Source organism: Heterodontus francisci, chromosome 10 (genome assembly GCF_036365525.1).
Source record: "Heterodontus francisci isolate sHetFra1 chromosome 10, sHetFra1.hap1, whole genome shotgun sequence".
NCBI lineage: Eukaryota > Metazoa > Chordata > Chondrichthyes > Heterodontiformes > Heterodontidae > Heterodontus > Heterodontus francisci.
In genome coordinates, this window is record NC_090380.1 from 75,840,545 (window position 1) to 75,862,570 (window position 22,026).

General features: G+C 42.2%; 1 protein-coding gene across 1 annotated transcript in view; it reads left to right on the forward strand.

The window, feature by feature from the left end:
• Window positions 1–3,840: 3,840 nt before the first annotated feature.
• tmem39a (transmembrane protein 39A) overlaps window positions 3,841–22,026 on the forward strand; it is a 113,777-nt gene continuing 95,591 nt past the window's right edge. The window contains exon 1 of the mRNA XM_068040799.1: window positions 3,841–4,055. The gene's annotated coding sequence lies outside the window, so the exon portion shown is untranslated. The remainder of the gene's footprint in view (window positions 4,056–22,026) is intronic.

Here is a 22,026-nt window from a genome sequence, read left to right on the forward strand (position 1 = left end):
TGGATCTGATCATGACAGCACGGAACACAAACAGGAAGTCAATCCTGGAACGGGATTGACCATGTGTATCTATGCTGCGCTCCGTCTGCAGGTTTGCTGAAGATGTCGTGCAGTTTGGCATCTTTTACTGTTTCTATTAGGAATCTGGACGTAGCGTCCAGTTTGCTGTTGTCTCTGCCGGATTCTCCAGCTGCGTCGATGATGCAGTTGAAGTCACCGCCTAGGATGACCAGCCTGAAAGTCGCCAGCAGCAGTGGGAGCTGCTGGAAGACGGTCAGCCGCTCGCTGCAATGAACCAGGGCGTACACGTTGATCAACCGGAGCAGAGCGTTATTGTACATTACATCTGCTACGAGGAGGCGACCGCCCACCACCTCCTTAACTTCAGAGATGGTGAAGTTACCTCTCCGCAGCAGGATATCCAGGCGGAGGAACGGGAATCATTACCCCTTGACCAGATCGATGGCCCGTGGGACCACCATCGCAACCACTGCCTGTAGGTGCTGAGGTGTGGTATTCCACACTCCTGCAGAAACAGTAGGTCGGCTTTGACCTTGGCGAGGTAATCCAAGGTTGAAACACATCGCGTAGTGGATTTAGTGCTACGCACATTAATTGAAGCAATCCCTATACCCATTTTTAAAAAAAGTTAGTTGTTGCTTCCCATACCATTTGTCCTTGCTAGTCCCAGTCCTTCGGGATGTTTCTGCATACCCATAGTGTACGCAAGCTGTTTCATGATCGTTGGGCTCAGAAACCCCTCCTGGTTTTTCATGCAGGGTTTGTTCCGCTGGGGTGACATCGGAGGGGGGGGGGGGGGGGGGGGGGTGTCTTGTAGGTAGCAAGGATTGGACTGTCCTCTGCTGTTCCTCCTCGAAAACATCACTGCTCCCAGCTTCCCGGAGCTGGAGTGCGCCAGACGTGTCATTGCTCTCGGTGTCCCGGAGCTGGGATGCGCTGGGCATGTCGCTAGGTTTGGCACTTTGGGTTTGGGGTGCACTGGGCCCATCACAGCCTCCAGTGCCCGGGGGGCTTTATCTTCCAGCTCCTTTAAGTTCTGCTGCCTCTTTTGCAGGTGCCGTTGTTCCAGCATTTCCCCGTCCAGTGAGGAGGAGCTGCTGTAGTCTGTGTCAGACGGTAGCCTCCTCTTGCCACTGATTTGGGCGGTGGTCGGTTCCGCAATTGGAGGTTTTTTCTTTGTGGTTTTCGTTTTTACCACTTGCCACTGACCTGTTTGTCCATCTGCTGCCTCCTCCTCCTTTGATTCTGTCTGTAGAGGAGGGGTTTCCGGGGACAGGGTAGGCGCTGGGTCGCTAGTTTCAGTTGCCTCCCCTTTCTTCTTCTCAGGTAGGCTTTCCTCGTTGCGGAGAGGGTTGTTTAGTTTAGTTTAGAGATACAGCACTGAAACAGGCCCTTCGGCCCACCGAGTCTGTGCCGACCATCAACCACCCATTTATACTAATCCTACATTAATCCCATATTCCTACCACATCCCCACCTGTCCCTATATTTCCCTACCACCTACCTATACTAGGGGCAATTTATAATGGCCAATTAACCTATCAACCTGCAAGTCTTTGGCATGTGGGAGGAAACCGGAGCACCCGGAGGAAACCCACGCAGACACAGGGAGAACTTGCAAACTCCACATAGGCAGCTCCCAGAATTGAACCCGGGTCGCTGGAGCTGTGAGGCTGTAGTGCTAACCACTGCGCCGCCCCACAGTGCTTGTCTCCTTTCCAGCACGAGACGCATATGTCGTTCCTTTGCCCGGCCTTTTCTTGGACCTTGCCACCTGAGCATAACTGAGGCAGTGTTTGGGGCAGGTTTTGTAGAGGTGGCCTGCCGCACTGCACAAGTTGCAACACTTGCTCTGCTTACAGTCCTTGGTCTGATGGCCTTCCTTCTTGCAATCGTGCTGCAGTTAGCTGCTACGTGACCAGATTTGCCACAGGTGCGACAAACTCTGGGCTGCCCAGTGTAGACCAAGAAGCCTCGACTTCCCCCGATAGCGAAGCTGGAGGGAGGGTGGATGATGGCTCCATTGGCATTGACCTTCAAGGTCACCTTGACCTGCCGCTTGCTGGTCCAAATCCCAAATGGGTCCTTGACATCAGTGCTGTTGCCGGCCACCTCGCCGTACCTGGCGAGAAGGGTGAGTACATCCACCACAGGAACATGGGGATTATAGAGGTGAATTGTCACCACCCGGTCACGTTGTGACGGCAGCGTGAAGAGTGGCTCCGCTTTGAGGTTGGACAGTGGCGTCAGGTTCCCTTTTTCCTTGAACACCTTCAGGAACCTGATGCATCCCGCCACATTCTTAAACATCACGTCAAAATAGCCAGTGCTGGGGAAGTCCTGCAGGCAGAAGATGTCTGTAGCTTGGAATCCACAGCAATCGATGAGGATTTTCTTGATGAAGAAAGTACGATCAACCAGTGCATCTCCTTCCTTGTCCTTTACCGCCACCCGAACGGTGTTACGCACTCCTTGGTTATAGCCATTTTACTTAAAGCATACCCAGGACAGGATCAAAGGCCACTGATCATGGTTTCTCCCCTGCCAGGTAAGTACCATCCTGCACTATCTTTCCAGCCACACATTCATCTACATCACCCTCCTGTTTCTATAATCACTTGCACATGGTACTGGGAGTAATCTGGAGATTACTACTTTTGAGGTCCTGCTTGCTAATTTCTTACCTAGCTCACTAAACTTTTTCTGCAGGATCACATCCTTCTTCCTATGTCGTCGTAACCAATGTGGAGCACGACTGCTGGCTGTTTACCCTCAGGGTGCTCAGAAAGATCAGAGTGGGAAGGAGAATTAAAATGACAAGCAACCAGAAGTTTGGGGCCACACCTGTGGAGATATTCCACAAAATCTGTCATTGGTCCCACCAATATAGAGAATACAACAAACTAAATTGAAAGAGGTACAAGTAAATTGCTGTTTCATCTAGAAGGTGAATGGTTCCGGGGATAAAAGACTCCAGTTATAAGGATAGGTTGGTGGAGCATGGGCTGTTCTCTTTAGAAAAGGTTGAGAGCAGATTCAATAGAAGTGTTGAAGATCACAAAGGATTTGGACAGGATTGGGAGAAACTGTTCCCATTTACAGAAAGCTCCAGAACCAGGGGTCATTCATTTAAGGTGAATGGCAAGTGCAGCAACAGTGACACGAGCAAAAACTTTCACCTATCGAGTGGTTAGGATCTGGAGTGCACTGCATGAGAGTCTGGTGGAGGCAGATTCAGTCTCGGCTGTTCGAAGAGAATTGAATAATTATCTTAAAGAGAAAAAGCCAGGGATTGGGACTCGCCCCGTTGCTCTTGCATAGAACCGATACGGACATGACGGAACAAATGGCCTCCTTCTCTACTGTAACCATATTATGATTCTGTTGTATGCTGTCTGACCCGCTGAGTATTGCCAGTACTTTCCGTTTTTATTTCGCATTTCCAGCATCCACTGTATTTCCTACTTTTAGCAGAAGCTGGGCCAGTTTTTCAGTTTGTCTCCGGTGTCGCTCGCGCGCAACCTCAAGCGTTCAAACAAGCTCGAGACAGAACACTTCCAACGCCCCCTCAGAGAGCGGAAACTCCCCAGCAGACAATAACCTCCGGGAGAAGCATATCTGCCAATCACCCGCTGCCCCGCCCACTCGAGCCGCTCCGCTTTGGCAGCGCTTCCGCTGTACTGGAGTCCACTGAGATGAGCACAAACTTAACTGCCGGAAGCGCGTCCGATCGTCGGCTATCTGACCAATAGACGTGCGGAGAACACTGTCGGTCACAGTGCTTCCCCTAATCGACGTGGATGTAGTGGGCGGGACTTCTGGTTTGAAGTTTGGTTGTAGTGCGGCTTAGGGACCGCCACGTCGTCCAGCTGATCGGGCTGTGGTTAAATTTAAACAATTTTTGGGAGAGGCGAGAGTATTAAAACTAATGTAATTTCCCCCCTTTAGGAGGCTAATATTTCCGTTTTGATTGAATACTCTTCCGGTCCCGAGTCGATCGTTGTGAAACGGTCTCATTCCCGGAACATTGATGTGTAAGTGTCTGCAGAGCAGTTCTGTGCTGCATGGTCTCTGTGTTTAGAACATCAAAGAACATTCTTGAAAACTTACAATGTTTCCAGAACTTCTACTTATTTCTATATTTTTATATAAAACCTTCTATTAGAATTCCAAATTTTATGTTCCCTTTTACTTTTGTTTTCTTGTGGAAAATTTAGATTCTTTTTGGTATTGCATTTTAATTTTTAACTTTAGTTTCTGAAAAATCGTTTGCAAAATGCATATTGACTAACAAATGGTAGAAATGTCTATTTCATTATAAGGAAATTTCAACCATTCATTAGTTTAAGGTGTTTTACCGGATTTGGCACTGACACAGCAACAGTTACAACGCTAAGAACTAAACACGAAGTAGGTATGTTTCCATTTGGAGTTTCTTCCCTAAACAGTGAGATGAAGGTAGCATTGATTTGGACACTACAGTGTCCAAAATATAACATAAGGGTGTTAATGTTATATAACAGTTGATGCAATTCCCTCTTTTTTTTCTCCCATTTCCCTCCCTTCCCCAGCTGTTATGAGACTAAAAATCATTTGTGTTGATCCACAGACCATACATATACAATTGACCTAAATTACAAAATATAATAATGTAACTTGAAAGAGATGATTTAGAAGAAATCACCCTTACCTCCTATGTTAAGGGGGTGTGGGGAAGAGAGGATGTAATGAAGATTCAGCAGAATGATGCTTGGAATGAGGTGTTATGAATAAAGGTTTGGAAAGCTGGGTAAAAACAAGAAATGCTGGAACCACTCAGCAGGTCTGGCAGCATCTGTGGAAAGAGAAGCAGAGTTAACGTTTCGGAACGTTAACTCTGCTTCTCTTTTCATAGATGCTGCCAGGCCTGCTGAGTGGTTCCAGCATTTCTTGTTTTTATTTCAGATTTCCAGCATCCACAGTATTTTGCTTTTATATTGGAAAGCTGGGTCTTTGCTACTGCAGTAGAGAAAATGAAGGGAATTTAAGAGATATTCAAAACTGGAAAGTTTTGAGCACATTATACATGCAAGATTTCTTCTGTTATTGAATTCAGTATCTAAGGAGAATGAATTTAGGATTATCACTAAAGTAAATAAGTGTTAGAAATGTTTATTCACCTGGGTTATTATTAGAATATGCTTTATTACTTGTGGTTATTGAAGCAGAAACTAATGTGATAAAGGGACCTTGATTAAGTCTTTGAAAATCAAGTATGTAAAAGGATATGGAAAAAGACCAGGTACATAGGAATAGAGTAGATGGCACCATTTGACGAGCTAGAACTGGAACAGGCATGTGCTTACTCTAATTTCTATAATTCTATGAAATAATTGAGCATGCAGGTTATGTTTCCTGTCAATTTTCATAATATAAATGTTTTATAATGTGTAGTGGTATTCATTTACTGTCAGTAGTAATGGTGAGTTATAGTGTTTGTATGAAAAGTAAAAGAGCTATAGCTACTCTATATGATATATTTTGGGTTTGTAGCCAAGTACCATAAAACTGTGTTCATAAGTTGGGTTCTGAAAAATTACCTTTTCCAACATTATGGTTCATTATTTCTGTATATAATAATGACTGGGATATTGGGTACATTGAAACTATTTTTTGGTTCAGGCATGGATTGACCTTTCATAGAAGGTGCTAGTAAGAAGTTGTTATTTCAGGCCCGCTGACCATAATCTAGTAGTTGTCTAGATCTTGAGCTTTCTAATCATTGGTGTATTTGACATTCAGTTTGAGGGCATCCTTCACTCCCAACTTGAAAAATGGTGAGTTTAATTAATGGAATATGAGCCAACAGACTCGAACATTTTTTAAATTGGATACCTGTTTGTGCTAAAACCTCTTATGTTCCTCTCATTTGATAAACCTGCCTTGTTTGTACGTGAGACACTTTCAGCAAAGTATGTCACCTACCTCTGGCTTTACAGGGTTTAACATCAGTACTGCTAAAAAAAAAGATAAAATAGCTGAACTCAAGAGCATGTAAATCGCTTTTTTTCTAAACTTGTATATTCACTTTTTAAATGATGAACTATGTCCAAAGCACACCTATGAAAACTAGTCAAAGGATGACAGGAGCACATATCAAATGATACTTGAAAGCAAATGGTTTGGAATAAGCTGTTCTTTTAGCTCCTGTTTGTATGTGGGGGTGGGGTGGGGTGCAGTGAGGAGTAGTGTGGAGGAAAAGAAAAAAGTGTTGTGCAGATTCACTGGAATGGTCAGGAAGCAGCTGTGCTACAAGTCTGTATGGAACCTGTAGCATCTATGATGGCAAGGGCTCTTTGTGCATTTGCAATAAATAACATCTACCATTTATTCTGACTAGTCCAGATTGTGATGGTTATGGTAGCAAATGGGAGCTGAATAACTTAATTTTGTATGCCATCTTTTACTTAAGAACTACTTACTAAAGAATGTGAACGTCGTATGGTCTCCCTGTTACATTATTAGAATTCACATTGGAAAATTGAAGACCTTGTATGCGGCAGGAGTAACATTTAGAGATATCTGATCCACCATTCAGTTATGCACCCCAATTCCACTGTGTCCAAGCAGTCTGCAACCTATTTGAGGGATGAAAGTTCCAGAACTCTTCTATCTTTTGTGTGCAGGAGTGCTTCCTGATTTTGCTCTGAACAGCCTAGCTCTAATTTCAAGATTATGCACTTGATACCCCCACCAGAGGGAATCATTTCTCTATATTTATGGTATCAACAATTGAAACATCTCTATCAGATCACCCCTCAATCTTCTATACTCAAGGGAATAGAAGTCTAGCTTTTTTTAAATTTCTGGCCCTATGCATTGTGAGATTGGATGGAATTGGTGACCTGGTCTGTTATAAACCCCTAACATGATTGGACTTCAGATTGAACCTGGCCAAACAAAAGCTAAAGTGTGGAACATCCTTTGTGTAGAATTGGGTATGAATTTCTATCCCACCATGTAGGGGCGAGTATGATATGCCAATCTCTACAACTCTGGGCTGTCTATGTTGGGTGCTTCAATGTCGTGGAGGCAGAAAAAGAACATTAATTATATTATCTTGTAGTGCAGGATTTCCCATTAGTTTTTATATGGTATTAACTTGTGAAGAGCAGCAAGGAGTGCAGACCAGTGGAGCACTTGTTTTAAATTTCAAGTGTTGCTAGAACAATTTTGTATAGCAAAATTCTTCCAGACATTTTAAATGGAGGTGGGGTTCCTAACTACTATTTCCTAATAAATGGATAAGTAAACAGTAGGTCAATATTTGGAGCCCTAAACACATTTTGATATGAGACAGTGATTTTTATTTACTTTCTGCAATCTAATGCACTAATTTGTTGCTCGTAATATAGTATCCTTTATAAACATCTCCATTCTGAATGCATGCATGATCTTGATCTAGATTTGTATTTGCCATTTCAATTCCATGCCCAACTCTGACCTTTCTATCTTTCAGCTCCTACATCACTATTTAAAATAATAGTCCAAATCCTCTATATTGTTGGTTATCTATTTTTTCTATTGTTTCTGGGCCAGCTATGATTATCTTATTGAATAAAGACAGAATGATGAAGAGATTTTACCTTAAAACGTGCCGATGCAAAAATGGTTTGTTAATTGTTTTAAAGTGTCCTTTTTAAAGGAAAAAAAGTGGGCATTAATGATTTAGATGTGAATAAGTAAGTTCGCAGATGACATGAAAATTGGTGGTGTCGTGAATGGTGAGGAGGAAAGCCTTAGATTACAGGACGATATAGATGGGCTGGTAAGATGGGCAGAGCAGTGGCAAATGGAATTTAATCCTCAGAAGTGTGAGGTGATGCATTTTGGGAGGACTAACAAGGCAAGGGAGTATACAATGGATGGTAGGACCTTAGGAAGTACAGAAGGTCAGAGGGATCTTGGTGTACTTGTCCATAGATCACTGAAGGCAGCAGCACAGGTAGATAAGGTAGTTAGGAAGGCATATGGGATACTTGCCTTTATTAGCCGAGGCATAGAATACAAGAGCAGGGAGGTTATGATGGAGCTGTATAAAATGCTAGTTAGGCCACAGCTGGAGTACTGTGTACAGTTCTGGTCACTACATTATTTGATTGATGTGATTGCACTGGAGAGGGTGCAGAGGAGTTTCACCGGGATGTTGCCTGGGCTGAAGCATTTCAGTTATGAAGAGAGACTGAAAAGGCTAGGGTTGTTTTCCTTACAGCAGAGAAGGCTGAGGGGGGACAAGATTGAGGTATACAAAATTTGAGGGGCATTGATAGGTTAGATAGGAAGAAACTTTCTCCCTTAGCGGAGGTGTCAATAACCAGGGGGCATAGATTTAAGGTAAGGAGCAGGAGGTTCAGAGGGGATTTGAGGAATAAAATTTTCACCCAGAGGGTGGTTGGAATCTGGAACGCACTGCCTGAAGTGGTGGTAGAGGCAGGAACCCTCACAACATTTAATAAGTATTTAGATGAGCACTTGAAACGCTATAGCATACAAGGCTACGGGCCAAGTGCTGGAAAATGGGATTAGAATAGTTAGGTGCTTGATGGCTGGCACGGACGCAATGGGCTGAAGGACCTGTTCCTGTGCTGTATAACTCTATGACTATAAATTCGCTCAAGTTAAAGAACTGTTTCTGCCCAGTTTACAATTTAGAATGGAGGTGGTGAAAATATCTTTGTATGTGTCATCATATTCCTCAGTGGTTTATGTCATTGTATTGTGAGTAACCCCAGTTGATAATTCATAAGTGAAGTAAGCAGTTGACTGCCAGAGTTATAAAACTGTATAAACATATTTGAAATCACCAGAGCAATTGCAGCATAACTTGGATTTGACAAGCTTTTGGAGGAAGCATTTTTGTACATGCTTGGACATTTGAAGGAAAGATGTAATGTACAAAAGAACAAGAGGAGGGAGATTTTATTTACTGAAATGCATATTTATAATTTGCCTTTCTTGTTTTGTCCATGTTTCCTGCGTCACAGCAGTGTGGCTGAAATCTGAAATTCAGTGGAAGAATCAAAGCTGCATACTACAGCTTTGTGGCACAACACATTGATGACCAAGCCTGTTGCATCTGTGAATCTGATTTGTAGATATATGAAAGAAAGAAGAGGCATTTGTATATGAAGAGCAGTAGGAGCATTTTGTAACTTTTGGGTTCTGGTACGTGGATGTCTTGAAGGTAGAATCTACGTAAGAACGTTGGGACAGTTGTGGTACAGAAGAGAATCTAGCCTGGTTTATGTGGGATTATGTGGTAACAGTGGATGTCTACTAACTAACAGGAAGAGAGCTGTACCGCAGCCTATTGCTCCTGTGCAGTTAACTCTTGGCCTGCTATAAATTAATTTTCTGCTTTTTTTAATTGATGCACAGATTGTGGCTGGTATTGGTGTTATATTGCTAGTGTAGCTGCATGCATACCATAAGTACAGTATAACCAAGAGAATAATTGAGCTTGACAAGGCCTTTGTAGTATATGATAAAGGCAAGAATGAGTTCTCACTAAGATGTATTAAAATTGCAAGTTGCACCAATTGCCTTCCAACATGATAATAAGTTTGTGAGCTATTTCATGTTTTGGGGTAGGAATAAATTTGAGAATTTGCTTGGTGGGACATCTATTGGCAGTAATGGGGGAGACATTTAAATAACTATTGGGTACAAATTACTATTCACTCCATGCAATATAAAGTAAAGGATCCTGCTGCCCACACCAGAGATATTGGAATTTATACATTCTGTTTTCCATTTACCTTCAAATTTAGGCAATTCATTTATATTCTCGTGTATCTATTTTGTTTTAGTTAGTATTGTGATCTCCATGTATCATTATTTATGTACAGCAGTTCCATTTTGACAAAATGCTTAAATGTAAATTGAAATAAACAAACTTACTTTACAACTTTACTACTAAGACCTACTTTTATTCCTTTTGGGGCTGAGTTGATTCCAAGATGGGATGTCCTTGCTGATGGAAATTCAGAACCAAGCAGACCTTGCAGTAACTGAGATAGGCAGGCAGACAATACTCCAGGGCACTGTTGATAATTAACCAACCAGCCTGTCTCACTAACGGAAGGGTACTGGGATCCTGGGGATTTTTCCTACTCTGCTCTAGGTGACCTTTCAGAACAAAGCCTTACCAGTTTTTTTCGGTTAAGTTGCACAGTAGATTTCTGTACCCATCAGATATGTGGATGACCCAAAAAAAGTGTTATCACTTGAAACTGTGAGAATCTAACATTTGAATTCTATGGTTGGATTTGCTATGCTTTATCCAGACTCCACAGTCCATGTTGTGGTACTGTGGAAAGTTGTGTCCTTACATTTCCAGGAAGTGATAAAGTTATCAGTTGCTTGCAGTCAAAAGATTACTGGTTATCATCTTTCATCCTTCAGTCAAAATCATCTCCGTTTTATAGGGCTTACAGTAATGAATATGGGATTCACTATTTACAATGATTGTCTTGCATTTTGGATTAGTACACCAGCTGTACATTGTATACCTGGAAATTGTTTGGATTGAAAGGAGCAGCTTGTATTACTTGAGTGGCAGTGTCAATTGAGCAGAGCAGAGATTTTGGAAGTTTTCACGTGCTTCATTCAGAAACTCAAGTGAAGTCAGCCATCATCTAAAAAGATACTAGTATTGAAATATCAGGGTCATTTTCAATTAGAATAATTTGTACTGAACGTATGGTCGTGGGGTTTATTTACACCTGAAGTTCACGATTGCACCCTTTTTGATGTAGTTTTGAAAAATTGTATTGAGCACTGGTTAACTTAACGGATGCATCTTTATAGAAGGCAAACATTTCCCCATTCACGAAGTCTACTTAAATGTGTGTTCTAATTCTAATCAGCAATAGCATGTCATCTGTGGGCTCAAGAAGGCAGCTCACCACCACCTTCTCAAAGGCAATTAGGGATGGGCAATAAATACTGGCCTTACCTGTGATGCTCACATCACGTGAATGAATTACGAAAAAAAGACCTTGGATTGACTTCCAACAGCAGCATTGCACGTAACCAGGTACAATGTAGTTCCAAAAACTGATCTGATACCAATAACAGGAGGCTAGGTCAAACTAGTTGTGCTGTCTTGTGTGAAAAGTTAATTCCCCCGGAGGATGATATTACTTGGTTATTGACTTGTAAGCAAAGCTTATGTTTCTTAAAGCAAAAATGTTCCCCAAAAATTGTCCCTCAAAAATGGTAATTAAATTTTCAACTGAATTCAGCAAGTGTCCTGCCAGATGTGTACTTGGTGCAAGCATTGGATGTGCTGATACTGTACCCATACTGACAAAGGGGCTGCAGTGCTGTAAGAGCAGTGATCTATAATCTTTTCCCCACTGTTACAGATAACCCTGATTAGACGAGTACGGTTTGATATTGGTCTACTCTTACAGTTTGTCTTTTATATGTAACAAACCTGAATGTTCCTGTTATGGTATCTATTATGCTTTTATGTGCAATGCACAATAATTGGTATCTGTTTAAAGGAAATAATCCATCTGCCTGTTTCTCCATCAGGCACCCAAATTATAAAGTCATGGCATAATTTGTACAGTCAAGTCAAGGGAATATTTTGTTCATCGAATTATACCTTAAGAGGCGTATGAATGTACACACTTTATAGACCCTGTCCAATGATAATATTACGATGTGACTATTCAGTAATCTATAGAGGGTGCAAACATTTCTTCTCTCTAGTCTTGCTTGAGGTAATATATTTTATACTCTGCTTCTAGATCTATTAAGATCGCTTCCTTTTATCTTTTGAATGAGGTGAGTTTAAAGTATTCCATAAATATGTTTGAGCATTTTCTGTACCACACCTAGTGGGCATTTTACCATAGTGTAAAGCTACCTATAATTTGATGCAAACTGAAATTTAATTCTTCTGAAATTGGGGTTCAGACTAGATTAGAGATACAGCACTGAAACAGGCCCTTTGGCCCACCGAGTCTGTGCCGAACATCAACCACCCATTTATACTAATCCTACACTAATCCCATATTCCTACCAAACATCCCCACCTGTCCCTATATTTCCCTACCACCTACCTATACTCGTGACAATTTATAATGGCCAATTTACCTATCAACCTGCAAGTCTTTTGGCTTGTGGGAGGAAACCGGAGCACCCGGAGAAAACCCACGCAGACACAGGGAGAACTTGCAAACTCCACACAGGCAGTACCCAGAATCGAACCCGGGTCCCTGGAGCTGTGAGGCTGCGGTGCTAACCACTGCGCCACTGTGCCGCCCTAAAGGAATGGAACTTTAATTTGCACCAGGAGTGTTTGGTAAAGCTGGTATACAAAATGAAAAGGGCTAATTGCCAACTGTTAGCAGAAGTATATTATGGCCATGTGGGTGTTGGCGTGGCTGGTTTCCACTGTTCACCTCCCAACTGACCACAGACAGTGTTTTGTTTATTGTTTAAGCGCCTGTGTTTTGTTTGCCGAATAAGCAGACAGTGACAGGTTTTGTTGTAAGTTTAAAAACAGAAGTTTAAATATTTATTGAACAATATTAATCACCCACAATGTTCACAACACCACCCACACATGCATTCACTCTCAGGCACACAAGATAAGATAGAAGGGAAAGGTTAAGAGTTCAAGATGTAAAAATCTGTTTCAGGAAAACTTTTGGGATCCTCTCGGAAGGTGATTTTTAAAGTCTCTCTGTGTCTCTCTCTCTCTCTCACTGGATCTCAAGATGGCTTTTGAATTTGACTGTATGGTTTGAGAGTCCTGACTGATAATGACTGAACTGGAAAGACTGCTTTGTTCTTCAAAACGATTAGCTTTAAAGGTAAACTCATTAAGTGTTCGTTTTGCCCATGTAACTTTAGGTTTCAGTTCCTGGTGGGTTGTACAATAGCTTTTGATGGCCCTATTTTGATAATATGAGGGCTGTTCGCACTCTATTATGGTGGAGGATAGCTGGAGACATAGAATCTGGGAGTGTCGTTGTTTTAGCTCGTGTGTGTATAGCTCACACCCATGTGTGATAAGCTGTTTCATTTCCATGTAGACAGGGTTAATTGGTTTTAGTTGCAGTAGACATGGATGTGTATGTTAGTGCAGGAGGTGGACTGGGTCATGTGACTTGCCCTGCATTTTGTTGGCAGCAAGTAGACCAGTTTTTTAAAATTGTTCTAATTTTTATAACTTTTCCGTTTGTTTCTGCATTTTCATCGCTGCACTTCTCGTGAGCATGACTATAGAAAAATTTCTACCCTCGAGTTGCAAGGACTTTTCAGGTTGACTCCCCAACACCTCTCATGATGTTTAATGATCGGCCAGGGAGTTGTTTAATGAGAAGGTGGTACAGAAGTAGATTTTTAAAATGTGCTTCCGCATACTTCATTCAGTTCTTCATTTGTTAACATTTACAACATAGCAGTAAGTTAAATGGCCAGAGGTATTGTGAAAGGTTCAAAGGAAGTGCAATACTTGGAGGATAATTTAAAATAGTCTGTATTCTGCTTATTCAAGTACATTTTTCAGCTGCTAATGTTTTTAAAAGATTTAAACTCTTTCACTGCTTTTTGAAAACTCTTCATATGGAATGATGTTCAAATGGCACAACTGGAGGACTTAACGGATATCTTGTGAGCGAAGTAGGTTGCAAAAGTAGAAATTTATTGTTGTAGTTTGTTGATTTCTAAAATGACCCCAAATTTCACACCCTTATTTGAACCTGTTGTAATTGCATGTCTGCACAGAACTATGCCATGCCTTTTATAGGAATCTATTATTGACCTGTATTCCAGTTATAGTAATAATTACCTGGGAATGATTACACTGCTTTATAGAAGGGGTTCAAATGATCACATGCATGTGCTAAACTAAGTTTATTACTAAGTTAAAGAGTAGTAGTGTAGCACTGATCGAGTGAAGTTATAATCATAAAGCAGTGCATTAGTTTATTCTGAACATTGGAATATGATGCATTGTTAGAAAGGGTTCCAATCCACAGTGGTCTTTGTAAAATTAGCTCAACAAATATCTAAATTGTCAGACTGCAATCTGACATCCAGTACAGGATGAGCACAAATTTCCTCCAACAAAATATTGGAAAGGCCAAAGCCGTTATCTTTGGTCCCCGCCACAAAGCCTGTTCCTTAACCACTGACTCCATCCCTCTCTCTGGCAACTGTCTGCGACTGAACCAGACTAGTTGCAACCTAAAGGCTGTATTTGACCCCAAGGTTAGCTTCTGACCACATAGCTGTGCCATTACTAAGACTGCCTATTTCAACCTCCGTAACATCGCCCAACTCTGTCCTGCCTTAGCTCACCAGCTGCTGAAACTATCATCCATGTCTTTATTACCTCTAGACTTCGCTATTCCAGTGCACTCCTGGGTGGCCTCCCAAGTTCTATCCTCCGTAGACTTGAGTTTGTCCAAAACTCTGCTACCTGTGTCTTAACTCACACCAAGTTCCATTCACCTGTCATGCCTGTGCTTGCTGACTTACATTGACTCATGGTTAAGCACTCCCTCAATTTTTAAAATTCTCATCCTTGCATTCAAATCCCTCCTTAGCCTTGTCCCTTCCTTTCTCTGTAACCTCTTTGAACCTGACAACCCTCTGCGATATCCCCGCTTTTTTTTTGTAAAAACCCATCTGGTTCACTAATGTCCTTTAGGGAAGGAAATCTGCCCTCCTTACCTGGGCTGGCTGACATGTGATGGCAACGTGGTTGGCTCTTAAATGCCCTAGCAAACCACTCAGTTGGATCTAACCGCTACCAAGTCAATAAGGAATGAAACCAGACGGACACCCGACATCGACCTAGGCACCAGAAACGACTATGGCAAACCCTAAAAAGCTCTCCTTACTAACATCTGGGGGCTTGTGCCAAAGTTGGGAGAGCTGTCCCACAGACCAGTCAAGTAATAACCTGACAGTCATACTCACGGAATCATACCTTACGGACAATGTCCCGGATACCGCCATCGCCATCCTTGGGTATGTCCTGCCCCACCAGCAGAGGTGGCGGCACAGTGGTATGCAGTCGGGAGGGAGTTGCCCTGGGAGTCCTCAATATCGACTCCGGATCTCATGAAGTCTCATGGTATCAGGCTAACCTTGGGCAAAGAAACCTCTTGCTGATTACCACCTACTGCCCCCCCCCCCCTCAGCTGATGAATCAGTACTCCATGTTGAACAGCACTTGGAGGAAGTGCTGAGGGTGGTAAGGGTGCAAAATGTGCTCTGGGTGGGGGACTTCAATGTCCATCACCGAGTGGCTCGGTAGCACCACTACTGATCGAGCTGGCCGAGTTCTAAAGGACATAGTTTCTAGACTGGGTCTGCAGCAAGTGGTAAGGGAAACAACAAGAGGGAAAAACATACTTGACCTCGTCCTCACCAGTCTGCCTACTGCAGATCCATCTGTCCATGACAGTATTGGTGGGAGTGACCACTGCACAGTCCTTTTGGAGACAAAGTCCAGTCTTCACCGTGTTGTGTTGCACTACCACTGTGCTAATTGGGATTGATTTTGAACAGATCTAGCAAAGCAAAACTGGGCATCCATGAGGCGCTGTGGACCATCAGCAGCAGAATTGTATTCAACCACAATCTGTAACCTCATGGCCTGACATATCCCCCACTCTACCATTAGCATCAAGCCGGGGCACCAACCCTGGTTCCATGAATAGCGCAGGAGGGCATGCTAGGAGCAGCACCAGGCATATCTCAAAATGAAGTGCCATCCTGGTGAAGCTACAACCTAGGACGACTTGCATGCCGAACAGTGTAAGCAGCATGCGATAGACAAAGCTAAGCGATCCCATAACCAACGGATCAGATATAAGCTCTGCAAGCCTGCCACGTCCAGACGTGAATGGTGGCAGACAATTAAACAACTAACTGCAGGAGGTGCCTCCATTAATATCCCCATTCTCAATGATGGGGTGCCCAGCACATCAGTGTGAAAGATAAATCTGAAGCATTTTCAGTAATCTTCAGCCAGAAGTGACGAGTGGATGATCCATCTCTGCCTCCTCCTGAGGTCCCCAGCATCACAGATGCCAGTCTTCAGCCAATTCTATTCACTCCGCGTGATATCAAGAAACGACTGAAGGCACTGGATACTGCAAAGGCTATGGGCCCTGACAACATTACGGCCATAGTACTGTGCTCTAGAACTAGTTGTGCCCCTAGCCAAGCTGTTCCAGTACAGCACTGGCATCTACCTGGCAATGTGGAAAATTGCCCAAGTATGTCCAGTACACAAAATGCAGGACAAATCCAATGTGGCTGTCAGGCAAGCTCCCCCCACCTGCCAAGAATGAGGAAAATTAATTTTGTCACATGAACACTGATTTTAAACAGTTGTTGGTATGGAAAGAACTTTTAAAGCAATTGGAGACTTTGTCTGGAGAGAGACATTAGCATTTCTACAGACATTACTTCAAAGAACAAAGGGGCTAGTCCCTGTTCCAATTTAATCCACAATGGACTTTTGCTTACCGGACGTTGAAGGTGGGAAGGCTAGCATTCCAGGTTAACTGCTAAGATGGCCGAATACACAAACCGATGTGGTCGGACTGGTTTGGTCACATGGTTGGCTGACTGTTTTTTTTGAGTTTTTTGAATTTGAACTTCCAACAAGGAATTTGAAATCAGCAGGCTGTTTTCTCCTGGACTAAGAACACTTCTCTCCTGTCTACTCCCATCTTTTTCTCATGGAACTGAAGAACTGTTGAAGACATGTAAACTCGAAGAGAGAAAAGTGAACAAGGTTTAAGAAGAATACTGGGCCCCAAAGAAAAGTAAGAGCTGTCAACAATCAAAGATTCTACGACGAGCTGGAAACACAGAAACAGTAACAAGAAACCCTCTTCTGATATTGCCTCAAAACTCTCCATTTTATTTTTTCTTCTCTTTTCTGTCCCTATTGGCATGTGCATATCGTGTCTGCATGCTACCGTGGGTTGTGGCGTTAACTGTAATAGAGTTTAAGGTTTAATAGATTTCACTTTTCTTTAAATCTAAAGAAAACCTGGTGTGCTTATTTCTTTGACTTATAATTGGAAAGCTGTGAACAAGGACTCACAAAGGGGGAGCTCTAAAAACAGTGTGTTTAAAATTAAACCCTGTTACAATAAAACCAGATGAAGACCGTAAAAGACCCCTAGACACCTTTCTCACCTGGTCGTAACAGCAGCCAATTACCGCCCCATCAGTCTACTCTTGATCGTCCATAAAGTGATGGAAGGTGTCGTCGACAAGCCATCAAGCGGCACTTGCTTAGCAATAACCTTCTCAGTGACGCTCAGTTTAGGATCTGTCAGGGCCACTCAGCTCCTGACCTCATTACAGCCTTGGTTCAAACATGGACAAAAGAACTGAACTCCAGAGGTGAGGTGAGAGTGATTGCCCTTGACATCAAGGCAGCATTTGACTGTGTATGGCATCAAGGAGCCCTAGCATTCACTTCCTTCACCACCAACGCACAGTGGCAGCAGTGTGTACCACCTACAAGATGCACTGCAGCAACGCACCAAGGCTCTTTCGACAGCACCTTCCAAATCCGCGACTTCTACCACCAGAAGGACAAGAGCAGAAGATGCATGCGAACACCACCACCTGCAAGTTCCCCTCCAAGCCACACACCATCCTGACTTGGAACTGTATCGCTGTTCCTTCACTGTCACTGGGTCAAAATCCTGGAACTCCCTTCCTAACAGCGCTGTGGGTGTACCTACCACACACAGACTGCAGCGGTTCAAGAAGGCAGCTCACCACCACCACCTTCTCGAGGGCATTTGGGGATGGGCAATAAAGGCTGGCCTAGCCAGCAACACCCACATTCCATGAATGAATAAAGAAAAATTCTGACCTCCTATGCATCCCTGATTTTAATCACTCCACCATTAGCAGCTCTGCCTTCAGCTGCCGTGGCCCTGAGCTCTCAAATTTCCTCCCTAAACCCCTCTATCTCTCTTTTCCTCTTGGGTTTTAAGTTCCTCTTCATTTGCCCTAATACCTCCTTATGTGGCTCAATTTGAAATTTCATTTGATAACGTTTCTTTGAAGTACCTTGGGATGTTTACTACATTTAAAGGTGCTATATAAACTTGCTGATTGTATGTGTGAGATGCTCTATTTCAGCTGCATTGCAGTGAAATGATATACTCTCTTTACTTAATATTTTTCATTGTGATCAGTTGAATGGGATGGTTGCTTTGAGTGCAGTGCCTTAAAGAAAACATCTGGCTCAAAGAAAAACTTTATGGACAGTTCAGGAGCATATTCTCCATAGTATGCTAAAGTAAGACTAATGAATAGTTTGGTCTGAGCAGAGTATTTTTGTATTTTTATAGAATGGCGACAGATTAAATCCATGGATAACTGGGTGTTGCACTCGGAACAAATACACAAATATGAGCTTCTCTTGGTCCTACCACTTCCCAAAAAACCTCTACAACTAAATTTGGTTCTTTTAATCCTCCGTACTACTGATTTAGTTTACATATCTGTGCAACTGATGTATATATCCTTACAGATCAGAGCCTCTTCCATGCTTCAATGCATTCAAGGCTGGGCTCTCAATTGGCTGAAAAAATGTCCTTTCAGCAATTTAAAAACTGCCAGTTTTTCTAAACCTGCCTCTGCCTTCAAAGTAACAAAGCAGAAACAAGGTGAACTTAGCATTTCTCCATGCAAGAAATCTATGATTTTTATTAAATAAGGTAGGGGTACAATTAAATTTTAAACCTAAAATAGAACCGCTGGGTCAAGATCTAGGAAGCAAATAAATCATGAGGTAAGCAGAGTTCAACTGTTATTTTATAATTCATTGTTTTAAATGTGTGTTATTTACAATGCTCATACAGAAAACAAACTAGTGACATTTATTTCGTTTATTACTATTCAATTTCAGTGTGAATGGAAACATGTATGGTGCAGGCAGACGGAAATTTATCTGGCCTTGTCAACAGTCTAATTAAAATATGGTAGAACTATTTACTGCTCAATTGCATTTGAAATGCAGCTCCTTGTGGAGAATGTTTTCGGATAAATAGAGTGCAACAATATCTGCTGCTTCAAACAGACTGTGCACACTTCAGACCATCCTAGACTCTCCCCAATGTATTTGGTTACCAGAGGTAGAATTTCCAAGAAGATAAAGTTTTGTGAACATTTCTCCCTAGCTCCTGAAGGTCATCAAACTATCCAGATTAAGATTTGAAGCTGAAATTAAAATCCTGAGCTTGGAGGTTTTTACAAATTTGCATTGGCCTGTATGCTGCACTGATTGTCAATTCTAGAGTCAGGAATCAGTGTACAGATTACAGTTCCGTCCTATTGTAGGAATTAGGATCTTGGTATCAACAAAGGTATTGAACAAGCTATTACGTTGTCTGGTCATTAAAAGATGTTTGTTCAAGTTATATTTTCCCCTTGTTTAGCAAAGTATCACAACTTTGGGATTGTTTTCCACACCTATTTTATGTGAGCCCTTAAAATTGTGATATGTAACTATAAATAAGTAGCTGTAATATTGCTGTTTGCCAGCTTCATAGTTACCTTTATTTTAAAAGGCTTGTGTATATAGAAGTAAATTCCCACTTTTCACAATCCTAAACATAACTGATCCTCTGTGAGGTGAAAGCTCTGTCACTAACGATGGATAAAGTCCATATTGTAGATTTACACTTGCAAATATCTCAGAATTGTTACAGCATAGGAGGAGGCCATTTGACCCATCATGTCTGCACTGGCTCTCTGAAAGAGCAATTTACCTAGTGCCACTCCCCCAAATTCTCCCCATAGCCCTGACATTCTTCCTTTTCAGGTAACAATCCAATTCCCTTTTGAATGCCTCGATTGAACCTGCCTCCACCACACTGTCAGTGCATTCCAGATCCTAACCACTCGCTGTGTGGAAAAAGTTTTTCTTCATGTTGCCATTGCTTCTTTTGCCAATTACTTTAAATCTGTGCCCTCTTGTTCTTGATCCTTCCACCAGTAGGAACAGTTTCTTCCTATTTACTCTGTCCAGAGTCAGAAGAGGCACTACAGGAAAATGTGAACAAAGTGAATGCAAAGTGTGTGCAATATGGATTAAGAATGAATGTAAAGAAAACCAAGACAATCGTGATAAGCAGGGATCTAACCCCAGAAGAGAAAATTGAAGTAAATAAACAAGGCCTGGAACAAGTGCAAAGGTTTACATACCTTGGGCAGATCTGATTGTGAAATCTGAAGGAGAATTGAGATAGCTCAGACCAGCTTTGTCAGAATGAAGGACTTGTTAACATCAAAGAAATTGACCCTGACTCTTAGGAAGAGAATGCTGAGGTGCTACATTTTGTCTTCTTTGTTATATGCCTCGGAGACATAGACAACAAATAGAAACTGTTGATAAGCTGAATACATTCGAGATGTGGACATATCGGAGGATGTTCCACATATCCTACACAGACAGAAAGACTAATGAAGTGCTGGAATTGGCTGGAAAAAAGCGGAAATTACTGCATAGCATCAAAGAGAGAAAGATACAATTCTTTGGTCACATCATTAGAGCAGAAGGTAGAGGGCGGCGCAGTGGTTAGCACCGCAGCCTCACCGCTCCAGGGACCCGGGTTCGATTCTGGGTACTGCCTGTGCGGTGTTTGCAAGTTCTCCCTGTGATCGTGTGGGTTTTCACCGGGTGCTCCGGTTTCCTCCCACAGCCAAAGACTTGCAGGTTGATAGGTAAATTGGCCATTGTAAGTTGCCCCGGGTGTAGGTAGGTGGTAGGGAGTATGGGGTTACTGTAGGGTTAGTATAAATGGGTGGTTGTTGGTCGCCACAGACTCGGTGGGCCGAAGGGCCTGTTTCAGTGCTGTATCTCTAAATAAAAATAAATAATAACAATTATTGGAAGGAAAGATCAATGGAAAATGTAGTAGAGGGAAGTGGAGAAGAAAATGGATGAAGGATTATAATGAACTGGATGCAGTTGACTGATGCGGTATGTGTAAGGAAAGTATAGGACAGACAGGGGGAGATCCATCCATGGCAGTCAACCTTCTGGGAAGAAGATGACACCAACAAACAAACTCTGTTCCGGACCCCTCATGATTTTGAACACCTCTATCGGATCTCCTCTCAATCTTTTCTTCCCCAAGGAAAACAGGCCTAATGTCTGTAATCTATGCTCGTAACTGAAGTACCTTATCCCTGGAATAATTCTCATGAATCTTTTCTACACTCTCGTGCCTGAACATTTCCATTATTGTAATCTTTAAAAATGTCAGCATTCAAAAAATGTTTTTGAGCTCCATCAATTAATGCATCTCATTATGTGGTACTGTGCCATCATGACCAAGGAGTACAAAGTTTAAATGTGTGGTCAGTTAGCCAACTTTAACTGGGAAGTAAAATCCGTATTAGTGGCCCTGGTTGAGGAGAAGAGAAGTTAGGTGTCGTCTCCTGATTATTGTTCATTGGCTGCTCCTGAAAATTGTCTATGTATGAATAGGGTTAGTTTCAGACAGTGATTTCCCTGCTCTTTAGGGTTATAATTCTTCTAGTACTCTCTGACTCAGCTCACATTTGAAGAATAGCAACTTGAGTCAGTGTACCTCAGCATGAACTAGTAGTTTTGAAATGAAGGGGAAATGAGAGATGGGAGTGTTTTCTTGTACTTCTTACTGCTTTTAAGTAATTATTAAAGCACAATTTTAAAAAAAATTGAGAGTAATTGTCGGAAGAATTTCCATTTTTGGTTCTATTAAACTTCCTGAAGCAGTCAGAAAGTGATCAGTGATTGAGAGCATATTGCTGGGCTATGGGGTGTACTTTAGTATTCTGGGGTGTACCTTGGGATCCCAACCTGCCTAGGTCTGTGAGGTAATGTGTCAATGCTACTTATTATTGAGAGATCATATGCAAGTTTTTATGATTGATTCTGTGCTTAGAAGAGTTGGTGACACGGGG